Source organism: Canis lupus, chromosome 4 (genome assembly GCF_048164855.1).
Source record: "Canis lupus baileyi chromosome 4, mCanLup2.hap1, whole genome shotgun sequence".
Taxonomy (NCBI): Eukaryota; Metazoa; Chordata; class Mammalia; order Carnivora; family Canidae; genus Canis; species Canis lupus.
The window spans coordinates 50699429-50717311 of NC_132841.1; the positions used below are offsets into that span (position 1 = coordinate 50699429).

The following is a 17883-nucleotide window of genomic DNA, read 5'->3' on the forward strand; positions in this document are numbered from 1 at the left end:
CCAAATTTTAAATACAAGCACACTGCATCTGGAGGCTGCATGCTTAACTGCTAATCATACCACCTCCCATATGACTGCAGATTTGTTCAGTTTTCGAACTCTCATCTAATACTGAAGGGACCTGAGGCTTCGGATCCAGGTGAGCCTGGGTTAGAATCCTGACTCCACACTCACTAGCTGTGTGACTGTGTACTCCTGAGCCTATTTTATCATCTGGAAAATATCAGCACTATGCATGTTCATATGGTAAGAGAAATGTCAGCACTATAGCACGTTTACATGGTAATGCATGCAGAGTGCCTCACAAAGGTCCTGGCACATAGAAGAAACGCAAGTTCACTCATTAATCTCATTTATATGACATTCGCAGTATACCAATCCTGTGGAGGACACAGGCAAAACTAGTGGTTGATACTCTTATCGCACATGGAAATGAGACTAAACAGGTGCTAGAAGGACAAAGGTACATGCTACTAGGAGACAATATAAAGAGGATTTTGACCAAGACAAAATGTTTCTCTGAAAAGGTGATGGATACCTGTAATTTTCATCCTTTATAGGTGTAGCTATTTGGCCAGATCTGTTTGTCTCTACGTATGAACACAGGTATAGGACATTTGATGGGAGTTTTTTCCTGGAACTTTGAACATTTGAACTCACGAAGCATCCAAGAATGGTAGGCTAGATCAGGAACTGGTGTAAGAAATTTCATCTCTGCTCTCTGTGAAAACTTCAAGGGGCGGTATTGAAGAAACCTCAGCATTGACCTCCTCTAGCAGAACCTCTAACATACGAGAGATGCTCAGTAAATATTAAAGAAGGAATATAAGCATAGGGGAAGATGTTGAAATTTATAAAGTATGTCATATTACCTAGAGCTGTTTATCATTAAAGTAGAGCTCAGTGGTTCGACTACCAGGTTTACATTATTCCACTACCTATAAGCCATGTGGCCTTGAGCAAGTTTCTCTGCCTCAGTTTAACTTTCTGAAAAATGGGTTAGGTGAGGATTAAAATAGATAATGTATAAAGTGCTCAGCACATTCCCTGGCATATGGTAATCTTCATGCCAGTATTAATAGAGGTGGTGGCCCATGGCAGGGGATGGTATGATTGTTTAATCTACATAGCACAACAAAGATGGCTGGTAATAGAATTTTCCTTTTACATAAAAGGAAAAACTGAAGTTCAGAGGTCTAAGATAATACAGCTAGTCAAACTCGGGTCAGCAGGATCCAAACCCTCTAGAGTAAATGAACTAACAGATGCCCTCAGAGCAGAAACCTGCCACAGGGAAAGCATTAAAGAAAAAGACTGCCTTGGGAGCCTGTGCAAGAACATGAGGTCAGCTGGAAGTCCTTCCTTCCTTCTGAGTAAGCAGTGAGTACAACTTATATGGATCCCCATTTGTTTCTCCTCTTCTTCCTTTTTCTGGGACAGGGTGGGAGATGCAGAATTGTAGAATTGGAAATTATTTCCTTTCGTGAACTCAGCAGGAGAAGGTCGAAGAGCCAGACAAAAGCATGCCCCTCTTCTGAGATCCTGCTGTATCAGTGTCTGCAAGTCTGAAACCAAGCTGCCCCCTGATGTACACACTCGGTATTCAAGAGGGGGCATGGATGGGTGCAACCATTAGCAACCAAGGCTGGACAGGAAAAGAGGGGAAATGATTCAAGCAGGCTCTGTGAATCCAGTGCCCCTTTACCTCTGCTCCTGAATATCTATGCCAGGGTTTCTCAACCTCAGCACTTTGTGGGCTGAATAATTCTTTGTTATGGGGATTGTTCTTTGCATTCATTGTATTTAGTAATATTCCTGGTCTCTTCCATTTAGATGTCAGTAGAACTCCCCAGTTATGATAGTCAAAAGTGCCTCTAGATATTGCCAAGTGTCCTCTGGGGGACAGGATTGCCCCCAGTTGAGAACCATGACTCAAAACAGTCCATGGCTGTTTTGGGGGTTAAGCATGTTCCTGCCTTCCATTGAGGGGCAAAGCCAAGAGTTCATGACCTGACATTACCTGAGGAAAAAACCCTGCACCCTAGGCTAGATATTTTTGTTCTGTCTTTGCAAACTGAGGCAAATCAGGAAGCACTGAGCTCCTCCCCTTGTCTAGTGTAGAATGAGGCAGTCATGAGGTGCTCATCTTCCTTAGCTTATTTTAGGCTTTCTACAGCATACCTATATTTTTAGGAAATAGTTTCTCAGTACTTGATGTGAAATAGTATAAGCCATCTCCAGAGAGGTGAGCTTAAGGAAAGAGTTGTTGCAAAAATCCTTTCCATGCCTCCACCTCCGCAGACGTGATTGGAAGATCCCTGGAAATAGATGGGGACTCTGGCAGGCAAATGTTCATCTTGACCATCATGCTTGGCCATAATCCAACAAATATTGCTTGGGTACATCTTCTGTGTTAGGCATTGTGCTAGATGAAGTGGAAGGTGCTAAGATAAAGATATTGTTTCTAACTTCAAAGCTTCCAATTTATTTGGAGAGACCATATGGGCTATGTATCTTCTACCTAAGTTCAGACCTGAAATTGAAACCCAAAAGTGGATTCTGATTAACTGGTGAACTTGGGTTTTATATTGCCAGGGGCCAGGGTAGGTGATTGGGCTCTTCCTAGGCACTGATTTGCCCTAGAACTTCTGCCTTCCTCTCCTGGGTTCTTATGTGCGGTGTGGGTTCAGGAAAGCAGAATGCGTTGTTCCTGCATCCATTCAATACATATTTACTGAGCATTACTATGCTCATGACTATGCTTCTCAAGATGTGAGATGGTGAGCAAAGCATATTCAGTTCATTCCCTCATGGAGTTAGTAATCTAATGGGGGAGACAGATCTTAGGCAGAAATGTCAAAAATAATGTTTAATTGTCATAAGAGCTACAAAGGAAGGTCAGGCACCTCCTTGGCTCTCAGCCTGGCTGCAGTGGGAGACTGAAGGGGTAGGGTGCTATAAGCACCCAACGGAAGCCAACGGGAACTATTAATATAAAGGGATTTGTGAGATATGAGCAAAAGCAGAGAGATGCAGGATCAACAGGACAAAGTAAAAGGGCAGCTTGCAGAGGGGCAGTATCTGCATTTCTATAGGAGAAGAAACACCATTTTAATTCCCAGTGAGGTTTTCAGGTTTGGAAGTTCCCAGGGCAGGGAATCCACACTCACAAAGAGGACCCCAGAATCTGGGGTGGTGGGTAAACATATCACGAGTAGATTCCTGGGCTGCAGAGATCAAGGAGGAGGCCAGAATTGAACCAGTTCATGTGAAACTCCCGGCCGTAACTCTAGGATATTCTGTGGTGTGACCAAGATTTTACAGCGTGAAAGTAGGACTGAGAGTCAGCAAACTCTGCATTACAAACTTACTTAATAAGAAGCAAAAGAAAGTCCAGGCTTTGAAGGCCCTACCAAGGGCTCTAGATGATAGGGAAATTTCAAAGCTTCTTAAAAGAGACAGGGCTTTACCTGAGCCTTGAAATATGGATATTTTAAATTTGTTTCCTGAGCTGATGTCATCTTCCCCCAATGATAATTAGGAAATACTTCTTGTTCAGTATGAGCAAATACTGATAATCAAAGGGAAATGGCCTGTCTCTGCTGAATTCAGTGGAGGAAGCAAAGAAAACAATTGTATTAGGAGCCAAATCAAATATATGAATAAAGACCACTAAGCAAGATCCAAGATTGTTCTCCGGCAGAGTATATTGCCTATAACTTCATACTTTATACGAACCACTATAGTAAGAACTCTAGATCACAGTGCCACCATTGGTTAATGGTGACAGATCAAATCCCAGATCTACCATGTTTTCACTGTGTGATAGAGGACAAGTCGTCTAACTTCTCTACTTTTCAGTTTTCTCATCTACAAAACAGGAATAATAACATCTATGTAGAGAAGTATGGCTGGGTACATAGCAAATGCTATACTATTGTTATCATTATAATTTTCGTTATCAACTCTTTCCTTATTATAGGCCAGACTGTATTTCAGGACTTCATTTAATCTTTATGAGACAGATATTTGTATTATATTTATTTCTAAGATGAGAAAACAGAGGTCTAGAAAGATTGAGCAACTAAGCCACTCACCTGCTAAGTTGCGGAGCCAGGATTTAAACCCTGGGTATTAGACTCCAAGTTCATTCTTCTGACCACTACTCTACAATGATAGGATTATGAGAAATAGTGTGTATGAAGTACCAACTGAGATTTTTTGACTCTCCATGAATAACAACTTTTGGCATTTTCATCATTATCAATGACATACAATTTCCTTCTTAAATAAGATAATGAATATACAGCATTTGGTTTGATAACTGACACATCGTTAGTGCTCCAATTCAAAAGTCCTTATTACAGTTGGCAAGGAATGAGGTTTAAATTTCTAATTAGAAAATTTTGCATCCTGAATAGATGAGAATTATAGGTAAACTCATGACTTATAAGGAAGGAGGAAAATTATTTTCTTCCAGATTTTTAGAAACTAAGAACTCCAAATCTTATCAAATTGCATAAAGCTGTGCATTCCAGAACTTTCTGGGGTTTTGCCCCATTTGGCCATTCTTCCCCTCAAGTTATGTGTTTTTCCAGAAGCATCAGACAGCTAGCACTCATGAATGGCTTAATTCAAGCTGTAATTGGGCACCTGAATCCAGTCATCCATTGATTTTTAGGCACATACTGAAAGTTGTGTTCAGAATTAGAAAAAAAAAAAAACCTTCATCCCTTAAATAAGCACTTTTTATAGCAATGTCAGCAAAGCAAACATCAGCATTAATTAACAGTGACTTCTGAATGTGTAATGTTTTCCATTAGATCCAAAGGGGGCTAGAGGGAGGAGGATAAAGGATAACACAAGTCATCACCACGTGTCTGGGGAAAAAAGCAGCTAAATTCAGAATGCATAAGTAGAATACTGTTTGTTCAAAAATAGAAGAGATTAGAAACCTCAAGTTGGCAATGGTGTAGATGGTTAAACTAGATGACCAATCTCCCAGAGTGACACATTGTGCCCGGTCAATGAGCAGCTATGTTGCTGAGGGCATGGTAAAGGACATAAGCCTCTCAGCCTTAAGGACAGAGATGTTCTGATCATGAAAAATTTTTTCATTCACTCTATATACCTTTTTAAAATAAAATCTAAAAATAAAAATCAGTTCTTGTTGCTATTAACACCTTTTTTGTGGATCTCCATTTCTCTGATAAGGAAACTGTCTTTTGCTTGCCCCATGTGTCAGTTTATTTGGACAGCTCTAACAAATTACTACATTTGCAGACTTTGAACAATAGAAATATGCTCTCTCACAGATCTGGAGGCTTGTTGTGTAAAATCAAGATGTGGAAAGGGCCATGCTCTCTCTGAATGTTCTTGGGGAGAATCCTTCCTTGCTTCTTCCCTAGCTTCTGGTGAGGGCCAGCAATCCTTGGCATAGCTGACCTTATAGATGTACCATTCCAATCTCTGCTTCTGTCTTCACATGGCAGCATGAACTCACCTTATCAAGCTACATCTACAAAACCTATTTCCAAATAAGATTACATTCTGAGTTTCCAGTTGGTCCAGAATTCTAGGGGCACAATGTTCAACCCCATACCTCGCTTTTGACTCCCCATCTCACCAGCTAAGCTCTAGCCACAGTGGTCTTGCCTCAGTTCTCTGGATCTGTCAAACTCTTGCCCACTTTTGCCCCTTTGAACTTTGAAGTCCTCACTGCTGAATTGCTCCCCTGGCTACCATCTCTTGGCCTTGCTAGCTCCTTCTCACCCTTCAAATCTTGGTTAAAATGTCACCACCTCAAAGACATCTCCTTGCCCATCCTATCTAAGCTTCTTATTGTATTACTGCTTCCCAGTCTCCACACTTATTTCTTTTCTAGTATTTAGCACTGTGTCAATGCTTTTGTTTGTAATGTGCATTTTCTTAGCATTCTTGCTAAAATGTAAGTTCATCCACCAGGAGTTCCACACTGGTTTGTTCCCCCAAAATTTGTTCCCCCAGTACCAATTAAGTCCCATGTCACCAATCAAATGTACTAAATGAATAATTGTTTATTTAAAATACCATGTTAGTATTCATTATATGCAAGGCCAAGTGCTAAGCACATGGGGGACATGAAGTATGTGAAATATAATTCCTGTCTTCAAAGAACTTAGGCTGGAGGTGAGATCAGAGGTAAACACAAATAATTCTAAAATATGATGGGTTAAGTTCATGCAGAGAGGGACTGAAAAGGTGCTGCAGGAATAACTCAAAGCAATATGGCAAAGCTTGCCGCGTTGAGGGAATGGAGGGACACGGTGGAGAGAGGCTTGGAAAGTTGCTTTCAGAGCAAAAGGGAGCTGGTATTCATGCAATAAGTGAAAGTAACTCAGGGTGCACACAACCATGGGTAATCTCCAGGGCATTAGACACATCTGCAGGCTGGACTGAGTGGAGCCAGGTGGAGTGGGTACCTGAACCCAGCTGCTGCAGCAAGTAAAGTGTTCAAGAAGAAGATGCAGCAGATGATGCTTTCCTCAGCCTCTAGAGGCCTGGGAGCCATATGTGTTTAATGAGTTTTAAAACATATAGCAGACTTACGGAGAACTTTAGCTGCCTACCCTTGGGTGCCCCTAGCAGTGATCAGGTTCTGTCCTCCTCTCTCCCCTCCAGCTCCCACCCTAAGAGGATTGTGTAAGCTTCAGGTTAACTGAATCCTGATGCTCCTGGAGCAAATGACACTTAACTTTCTACTCCAAGAGACAACTGGCTCAGAAGAGCTGCGTTTTCTGCCTTTATTTCTTCTGGACTCCCTTCTGGTCTTCTGTGGGGTGAAGTGTTCACACTCAACATTCCCACTTCCTGTAAGAATCTACAGTCAACAATTTGTCAGAGGAGAAGGGAATCACTTGTCAGGCAGTAAATATAAAATACAATTTACTGGGGATCCCTGGGTGGCACAGCAGTTTAGCACCTGCCTTTGGCCCAGGGCGCGATCCTGGAGACTTGGGATCGAATCCCACGTCGGGCTCCCAGTGCATGGAGCCTGCTTCTCCCTCTGCCTATGTCTCTGCCTCTCTCTCTCTCTCTCTGTGTGTGTGTGTGTGACTATCATAAATAAATTTTAAAAAATAGAATTTACTGGTTAGAATGCAATATCCTTCTGGAAGAAGGAGGTCTTTGGGAAGGGCACATGTAAATGTGAAGCAAGGCAATACTACTAAGGATGTGACAGTGGGCTTTGTCATGAATACATTTGTGGAAGAATTCATTTAGAAAGCAGTGTTTTTGAAGGCTGAAAGAGATAATATATTAAAATGCATAGCACCATGGTTGCCACATGGCAAACAACCAGTTACTATTAGCTACTGCTACTACTACTACTATTATTATTGTTAATATTTTCACATTGCTTGTGGAAGTGAAAATCTCCCTAGCACCTAGAACAAGACTGTGCCCTTCTTAACCAGTTGCTGCTGTGTTGGCTAAAGGGGCTTGGAGTAAGGATAATGAAGAAAGGAGATTCCACATGGCTGAAGGTGGCTGGAGGAGAAAGGCCACAGAGAAAGGAGCAAGAGAAAAAAGGGAAAAATAGTAGCTACTATGGAAAGTGGAATGTGAACATTGGATATTTAAGAAGCTTTGTAGCATGATAAGGATAAGACTGTTCATAGCTCTCCTTATTAGACGATACATTAATTGATAGAATTTCTAGAATGGACCTGGTAGGGTTACCAGACATGGTGACATTAATGACAGGCTTCAATATAGGGTCTGAGCTAAAGACGCTGAGTGACCCTCAGTCATACCCATGGTACAAATGAATATTATGTCAGTTTCTTAGGGCTACCATAACAAACTACCTCCAATTTAGTAACTTAAAACAACAGAAATTTATTCCTCTACAGTTCTGAATGCCAGAAGTCCAAAATCCCACTTCTCTGGGGCTTAAGGGGATGATTTGCTATATCCTTCTTCCAACTCATTTCTCCTGGCATTCCTTGACTTGTGGCCTCAACACTCCAACCTCTGTCTCTGTGGTCATATTGCCTTCTCCTCTTTCTACAAATTTCCCTCTGACTTTCAATTATAAGGATACTTATCACTGGATTTGGGACCCACCTGAATAACCCAGGTTGATCTTATCTCAAGATCAATTGTAAAGACCTTTTTTCAAAATAAGGAAACATTCACAAAGTCAAAGAATTGAGATATGGATATATCTTTGGTCGGGGCAAGGGAGGAGAGTGGGGGACACTATTAAGCCCAGTACAAATATCCTACAGCTCTGAAGTTAAATGACTTGCCAAGGGTCTCAGTGCTAGAAGACAAAGGGGCTGAAAGAAATGTCAGTATAGAAATCTGAGAAACAGGAAAAAGACTTACTCAAGACAATACAATAAATACTAAACAGATTCAAGGCTTCTCTCTTTACCAGTCTTGAATGGTTTTGTTCAAGAATTAGAATAATATGGGTATTTTCTATAATATTCAGAAGATATTTTTGGGTAACTGGAAAATTTTGGGGTTGTTGAGTTTTGTTTGTTTGTTTGTTTGCTATTGAGATATCCAATCTGAGACTCAACTCAAGGAATCTTTTTCTAATGAAGATTTTATTTTTTTTTCTAATGAAGATTTTAAAAGATAGTTTATAAGAAGATAAAGAAATGGAATTGCCAATGCACCATGTTAGCATTGAAATGGAAAGGGAAATGATTTCTATATAACATGTCCTCCATCCTTATAATCACCAAAAAAATTCTTCTGTTTATATAGTTATTTGCTTATTCCCTCAACAAATCTAAGACCTACCCCATGCCAGGTCGGGTGCTTGACTAGGGAAATAATAATGAACAAAATGAATGTATTCCTTATCTTTGTGTAATTTACTATAATATGAAGACAGACAACATCAATAATAATAAAACAAGAGAGTGCTACTTTGAAATTTGAACACTTCTATGAATAAGAGTGCTGTGAAAGAGTCTATTACTGATTATTCTATTTTAGGAAGAGGAATTAGATAAGGTCTCTGAATTAAGAGGAAATGTCCTAAAGGGGCTAGTGGGCTTGTCATGTTCTTTAGAACAGTAGAAGGCCAATGTGCCCAGAATTTAGAGCTGGATGGGAAGTGAGTGGTATGAGGTTGTAGAGGTGGGCAGATGCTACTTTTCATCTTACAATCCAGAGGGGAAAAAGTGTAAATAAAACTCAAAGTACAAAGAATTTTAGTGTTATAAGTATGCGTGTTAGGGGAGGAGAGACTATATGTTTTTTAAGTCTCTCTGTAGAGAAGATATTATGGGAGAGCAAGAGTAAAGCAAAAACCTATTAGGAGTCTATAGTACAGGTCTGAGCAGCAGATGGTAGAGGTTTGGGCAGGAGGTCGATCCTATAACACTTGGTTTATATACCAAATGTTGGACATGATAAAGAAGAAGTCAGGAGCAAATTGATGGATGTGGTGCCATTTATAGAGATGATGGAGAATAAGGAAGAACAGAATGCTGGGGAGGATAGTAGAGCCAGAGTATTAAGAGTTATTGTAGTGCCATGTTAAGTTGGAAAAACCTATGAAACATCAAACAGAGATGTCAAATCAGACATTGAATACATGAGTTTAGAGCCCAAGACCTTGGTCTAAGCTGGAGATACAATTTAAGAATCATCAGCCTATAGATGATATTTAAGAAAGCCAGGAGAATGGACAAAGTCATCTAAGGATGAAGGATCAGGTACTCTCTCAGGAAATGGATTGGCATCTCATTCTGCCCTGATTGAAGCCTGAGTTCTTTTCTTTTTTTTTTTTTTTTAAGATTTATTTATTTGAGAGAGAGAGCATGCACATGAGTAGGGGGGGGCAGAGGGAGAGAGAGAATTTCAAGCAGACTGCCTCCTAATGTGTAGCCCAACACAGGGCTTGATCCCAGGATCCTGAAATCATGACCAAGAAGAAATAAAGAGTTAGACACTTAATCAACTGAGCCACCCAGGTGCCCCTTAACCCTGAATTCTCATCAGTTTTGTACTTTTTCCTTTTCTAGCTTATAAGTAAATTGCTCTCTTTGCTCTGAGATCTCTAGACCCTCAAACTTCACATGACTAAAACATAGCAGTTCATACAAATGACTTTACATACAGAAATCAGAAAATATCTGAGGACAGCCAGCATCTGATAAAGGGCTTGGCCATGACTTGTAGTGCAATCCTTCACAAGAATGGAGTTTAACCAGCCACTTGGGGTTCTGATGGGTGTCACCATCACTTCTCCTCCAAAATATTACATGGATCACATAGATGGAATTTGTACTTGATGAGGCATAATTGCATTAAATAAACAGATTTCTCCCCTCTGGACAAGCTCATGTTGTTTTTTTTTTTTTTAATTTTTATTTATTTATGATAGTCACAGAGAGAGAGAGAGAGAGAGAGAGAGAGGCAGAGACACAGGCAGAGGGAGAAGCAGGCTCCATGCACCGGGAGCCCAACGTGGGATTCGATCCCGGGTCTCCAGGATCGCGCCCTGAGCCAAAGGCAGGCGCTAAACCACTGCACCACCCAGGGATCCCCAAGCTCATGTTTTTTATGTAACTGCCTCCTGCTTGCTTAGTGGAAAGAGCTTGACAGAACTTTCTGCTATCTCTGACTCAATTAGATATGTGAGATATGGACAAAATGTGACTATACAAAATTCAGCTCACAGGAAATCTCCTTTAACAATATTTGGTGAGATTAGATGATGAGAACTACTTAAAGTAGTTTTTACCTTTTCCTGTTTTTATATTCCTGGTTCCTACTTTATGTTAGTCCCTGCCTCAGTACAAGTCAGTCTAAATGGTTGGTGATTCACTCTTCATCTCTGACCTCTCCTCCCATCATTATCTCCATGAATCTTTATACCCTGCTACACAGTCTTCTTTCAATTTCTCAAACACACCAAACTCATTCTGATCTCAAGGCCTTTGCTCTTGCAGTTCTCTCTGCCTGGAGCACCATTTCCCATATTTTCATGTGGCTTGCTTCTTTTGGAATCAGATTTCAGTTCAAATGTCAGTTTCCCTGAGAAGCCTTCTCTGACCACCCAGACTAGAGGAGACTCTATTTATTTCTATTCCTAATATGCATGGCCTGAATACTTCCTCAAGTTCCTTATTCATGTATTTGCTTTTTATTTTGTTATCATATCCCTCCCACTCAAACAGAAGCTCCTTGAGGATTAAGCCCTCATCTGTCTCATCCTTCTGTATCCCAGGCCTAGAAGATACTCACTCAATGGAAATTGGTTTAATGAATATGGGTAGCATTGTAACTTTTGATTATATGTCAACTCCTTTGTTTACAGCTTTACACTTACCTCAATATATCCTCATCAAAAACCTTTATGAGGGGGTGGTTATTATTTTCTCAACATCATATAGCTGGCTGCCAAGAAAGCCAGAAACAAAAGCCAAGCCTGCCTAATATATAAGCTCTTTTTGTTTACTACCACTATGTTCTGCAGTACTTTGAGAATGGATAAAATTTATGACAAAATAAGATAGTGGGAATTTTTTTCAATCTTGAATTCCTTTCCACCTAGCTGAAGATACAGTCAGTATAGTGCCATTCATTCATTCATTCATTCATTCATCCATCCATCTATCCATTCATTCAAGAAATATGTCTTGAGCATCTGTTCTGCTCAACACTGTGGAGTAATGGGGACTACCAGATAGAGGGGCTTGAAAGTAGTGTTCAGCTCTCTTTTTTCATTTACCATTTCAACAAATAAGTAGTGAGTACCTACTATGAGCCAGTCATTGTTTTAGTATCTGGTCCAACTTGCTTTGTCTACCCATCCCTCAATGCCTGCCTCTTCATCTCCTCGCCACCTGTCTTGCTTTGTTCCATTTCTGCATTGCAAAAAAAGTTTATTTCATGTGGCCAAAGAACTGCCACAGTTGGCTCCAAGATTACATCATCCCAGCCCAGCAATGACAAATCAAAGAGCCTCTATCTCTTCCTTTTTCCTAAATTATAAATCCCATAAAAGACTTAGTCAGCTCAGGTTTGGGTCATGTGATGTTCCTTGAACCAATAATTGTAGCCAAAGGAATACAGTACTCAGAAAAGGCAGACCTGGATCACCTGCCTCCCTTAGTGGTCAGCAACCCCATTGAATCACATGGCGGGAACAGCAGGGAATCAGTTGCCCATAGAAAGGAGTTAATGTAGGATAGATGAAACAGTAGATATTTACTCTCTTTCTTTTTTAAGATTTTATTTATTTATTCATGATAGACACAGAGAGAGAGGCAGAGACACAGGCAGCAGGAGAAGCAGGCTCCATGCAGGGAGCCCCACGTGGGACTCGATCCTGGGACTCCAGGATCATGCCCTGAGCCAAAGGCAGATGTTCCACTGCTGAGCCACCCAGGTGTCCCTGAAATGATGGGTTTGAGAAGAATAAATCACCAATGAATATTGGTGCAAAACATTTAGGAAGCCTGGACATACTTTTGAGTAAGAGATACTTTCAAGAGTGACTCCAGCAGAAATAAGAAAATGCTAAGCACGAACCTATTCACTTAATTCTTCTAACTAATCAGAATGAGGGAGTCTGAGCTCACAACTCCCTCCCACCAGGTACCCTCAGCTGTTTTCAAGGCAAGGCATAAGCACTTCAGTTGTACATTTAATACTTTACATCTCATCACGTTAGCCTAGGTGCCACCCTCTTGGAAAATGACAAGTGGAATGAAAGCCAGACTTCTGTCCATAGGCCAAGAGACCAATTTATATCAATCACATGAATGAGTTAAGGCACAGATAAATTGCTGTCATGGAGACCAAGCACAAGAGCTTAGGAAGCAAGCCTGTGTATCCCTCACAGTCTAAAAGTAGGGGAGTGGTCTAGGGCAGGTAAGCAGCTCCACAAGGTCATTCTGAATCACAGCTCTGCCATCCTCAACATGTGGCTTCCAAGGAAATGCCTATACTGTTTCCCAGCCAACAGGAAGGAGCCTAAGAAGAAAAGTCCTGACAAGTAGATTTATCTTTATGGAGATGAGTGATAATTTTCAAATATCAGTCCCAGTTATATTTCATTGGCCCTAACTTAGTCGCTTATCACACATAACCTCAAAGGGAGACTGGGTACTGAAACAACCAGTTGGACAGTCATGTATACAAATGGCATTTAGGGCTAGGGGAAGGGGTTATTTCTAGGAAAAGGGGACTGTGGACCCTGGGGAGACAGACTAATAGTATCTACTGTGTCATGCATATACTGAGTTTATGCCATGTTTGAGACTTTTAACTATGTGTAAGACAATGGCCTGCATTCCAGAAAGCAAGACACACTATCACATGTAGCAGTAACTCTCACATAATGTAAAGTCTGACAAGGAGTAGATATAAACCCAGTGTTTTAAAAGTTTAAGGAAGAAGAGAATAACTTCCCTCTGAGTGAAGTTGAGGAAAAATTCTTGGAGGAGGTAAGATTTGAAATGGACCCTTAAGATTGAATAAAACTCTAAATAGGGGGCAGCCCCAGTGGCCCAGTGGTTTAGCGCCGCCTTCAGCCCGGGGTGTGATCCTGGAGACCCCAGATCGAGTCCCACATTGGGCTCCCTGCACAGAGCCTCTCTCTCTCTCTCTCTCTCTCATGAATAAATAAATAAAATCTTAAAAAAAAAAGAACTATAAATAGGAGTTAAGGAAAAGGGCTGGGAAAAGGGAGAGCTAGGCCTTTAGTCAGTATGGCAGAAAGAGCTTGTGTTCCAGCCAGAATCATTTTTATACATAGAACCTTTTGAGAACCATCCAGCAATGCCATCCTCCCAAAAGAAGAATAACTACATAAAAGTAGCTATTGTTGGTCATCTCTCCAGATCCATTCTCTATTTCCTCAGTGAAGACAATTCTAACTCTTATTTGAGCATATTGCCCTCTATAGCCTTCTTTAGAGATGTATGTAATCGTGTGACCAACTTTGGGCCAATGAGATATAAGTGGAAGCCTTGTATGCAACTACTGAGAAGTATTTGTGAAGAAATAGCTTTCCTTTGTACCTCCTCTGTCCTGCTACCTGGAATTCAGATGAGCTCTGGTAGCCATATTGGGTCAGAAGGATGAGAGCCAACCCTGAAAGTGGTAGAGTGGAAGTTAAAATTAGCCGGCTTTTCTGGTGATTCTATAAAATTCCCTGAGTAGAAAGCCATGAACTGCCTACCTCCAGACTTCTTTAAAGCAAAAACAAACAAAAAAATGTTTAAGCAACTGTGATTTGGAGTTTTATATCACATTCAATCACACCAAGTCCTCACAAGCACAAGCAGCTTGCAAGCCCCAACCGATGCTATATCAAACTTAACAATGCATGGCGGTTAAATAAAAGCACATTAGCGCCCTATTGCTACCATACCTGTTACCACAAACTTAAGAGACTTAAAGCAACACAACTTCATTTATCTTACAGTTTTATATGTCAGAAGTCCAACTGGGTCTCAATAAGCTAAAATTAAAGTGTCAACAAGGTGTTTTCCTTTCAGGAGGTTTTTGGGGAAAATCCATTTCCTTTCTCATTCAGGTTGTTGGCTGAATTTAGTACTTTACAGTTATAGGACTGACAGCCCCCATTTCTTTGCTCGTTTTTAGCTAAGGACTATTTCCAACATCTAGAGGCTATCCACATTCCTTGATTCATGGTCCCCTTCCTCCATCTCCAAACCCACCACAGTGGATCAATCTCTCTCACATTTCTAATCTCTCCTGTCTTCTTCCAACACTGCATATCTCTGCCTGCCTCTTCCATGTTTATGGACCCATGTGATTACATCAGGCCCATCCAGATGATCCAGGATAATCTCCTTCTCTTAAGGTCTGTGACTTTAATTTCATCCTCAAAGTTCCTTCCACTATATAATGTAACAAATTGACAGATTCCAGTGATTAGAGCATGGACACCTTTGTGGGTCATTATTCTGTCAACCATAGTTAGAGAATATGAAGTTCCCTCAGTGTACCCTCAATCTCCTGACAATTTTTTTTTAATTTTATTTATTTATTCATGACAGACACACAGAGAGGGAGAGAGAGAGAGGCAGAGACACAGGCAGAGGGAGAAGCAGGCTCCATGAAGGGAGCCTGACATGGGACTCGATCCCAGGTCTCCAGGATCCGGCCCTGGGCTGAAGGCCACACTAAAGTGCAAAGCCACCCGGGCTGCCCTCTCCTGTCAATTTAGGATCTTGTTTCAGCTGTCCTCCTCATTTACAGGTATAATGACCCAAGGGGCCATCTGTACTGGATGCCTAGGGTCCTTGGTAGCCTCAACACAGTCTGGAATCATGGCCTCATCTATCTCTCAGGAGTAATGCAGTGTCTTTGCCTGATCTCCAAAAAAATTAGGACAGTGCATTGACTAATAAGAATGTCTAGTAGATATTTGATGGGCCAGGTTACAGACCAAATTTGGTGAACACTGGGAGTCTTTTCAGGGAGATGTAGGCTAATACTGTTGTCTGTCTCTAACTTTCCTTAAGACCTGAATCTGAAAGAGCCTGAGAAACTCTGAAAAATTTCCTAGGTCTGCAAAGTGGGTTGAAAGAACAAGTTCCTTACAGATTATTTCAGGTTGGATTTGAAGATAGGATTGAAAAATGGATGTATTATACCGAAGGCAGTAATTTCAGAGAGAAGAGAGAGAAGAAAACAAATGACCCTTCAGGAAAATGAAGAGATAGAGTACCATCTAAATTATCCGGATGGAACTGGGAAGTCATCTGATTGGTAGTGCTCTCCTTAAAAACCCATTGTGGCTTGATTTTTGTACTTTTTCCTTCATGTACTTTGAAGGAGGAGGCATTTCAGTGTGAAGTCAATGGAATGTAAGCTCCAAGAAGACAAGGACCTTGTCTGTCCTTTTTTCCTTTAATCCTCAGGTCTCAGAGTCCTGAGTAGTAATAAGTATAGAGTAGTAATAAGTATATATTTGCATGAATAAATGAATGAATGCAATACTGATTAATTGATGGCCATCCAAAGTCCTCCTTCTGTCTTTCTTCCCCATAAGTCAGTGTAGCCTTATGGTTAAAAACTCATGCTCTAAAATCGCACATGGAATCAGGCCAACCTCTACCACTTATCCTGCCAGTGTGTTCCCTGGAAACTTACCTGAGTCTGTTTCCTGTCTGCAGCATATAACCAATAATTACTACTTGGCTTTGTGAGGTTTTATTGAAATAATAGATAAATAGTGCTTAGTGAAGTTCCCGATAGTCAATGTTCAGTCTTAATGTTAGTCCAAACCATCTGCTAATGCCAAAGTGGTCTCATCTTGATCATCAAACTTAATTTCCAGTCTCCTACGTGCCTTTGCTTGTGCCAGTTATCCTGTTCCTTTAGCATTTCATGCACACATATGAATATATATATATGTATATATATATATACATATATATATATGCACACAAACATATGCAAATAGCACAGGAGTCAAAACCAACTTCTCCATGAAATCAGCTGTTATCAGAAGTCATCTCTTCACTTTAGAATTCTTAGATGCTGATTAAGTCATTTTTGTATTTATCACATACCAATGCCTAGCACAGTGTCTGGCATATAATAAAGGAATCTAACACGATTTGAACAGATGGATGGATGGATGGGTGAATGGATGGATGGAAACTTATGTTCTCTGGCAGCTCCACGGGAATTTATTTATTTTTATATCCACCCTTGTCACACAGTGCCTGACCCACAGTAAGGGCTCACTAAATGTTGGTTGGATGGGAATAAAGGGGAAGAAAAATTAGAAAAAGAAAATAAAGACCAATGCCCACCTGGATCCATTCTCCTTTCAGGGCATCCTGTTGAAAGGAGTTATTGAGGAGAAAAGCAGGGAGTTGACAGCCACTCTCTGGACTCTCTCCCAGGGCCTTTTTAGAACAGGAAAGTTAATTATGGAACCAGATTAACAGTTTCTTTTTTGATACAGTCAAAGTAAAACCAGCAGGATGCAATTTAGCTCTTCCCCACTTTCCAAATAGCAGCAAATTTTCATACAAAACAAAGAGACACTTGAATTGCAAATTACTTAGAGAATCAGCTAGCAACCCCAACGGAAGAATATTTCTGCTACTTTCAAAACCAAGCTGTTGCCTTTTCAGGTTTAACCATGTAGTGGGACCTTCACAAAGGCCTGGGCGTCTTGCTGTTTCAACTCTCGGCCAAGTGGGGAGGAGGAGTGAATCACTGAGGCTTACTGAAATGGCATAGTCGTTTTGCTCAGAACATTTTTCTCTTCTCCACATTGTCTCTAACTCTCAAATCATTAGTCTCCACCCACAGAATTGGGGCTGATGATGTGTTCTCAGAGGTCATCTCATCCAAGAGTGGCAAGAGCAAATGCCTAAAAGGGCAGGCAGGTATGTGAATGAATGAAGCAGGTGATCAGGATATATGTATATGTCCACTAGGAAGTGAATGAGGACTGGGATAAACCCATAAAACCACCATTGCCATGTGAGAATGCTGCCCATTGTCAGGGGTTGCTAGACAATTCTGACAGGTCTGTAATCTGGATTCCAAGTTGAAATATCCTTCTTTTTAGTGTTGGCAAAGAAAAAATACCATCTATTGGCTGGATACAGCTTGTAGGCCACTAGTTTACAACTTCTAGTCTACTTCAACTTCCTTTCTCAATAGATGGAAGAACTGAGGTAGGGAGAAAGAAATCATTTATGAAAGTTCACCAAGTGACAGTCTTCTGACTTCTCCTCTATGCCTAGTGGATTATATTACATAGTCCCCCTTAAGACATCTCTTCTGCAGGACACAGAACAGCTATAGTCTCACAAGAGTATTTAGAAACCTTGTCTTTCTGATTTAAATAAATAAGTCCTATTTTTTACA

The 17883-nt window shown here is 40.7% G+C and overlaps 1 protein-coding gene across 12 annotated transcripts in view; it reads left to right on the forward strand.

Annotated features, from left to right (window-relative positions):
• The window catches only part of ATP10B (ATPase phospholipid transporting 10B (putative)), a 331154-nt gene that overhangs the window by 105426 nt on the left and 207845 nt on the right, over positions 1 to 17883 (forward strand). The window lies entirely within an intron of this gene.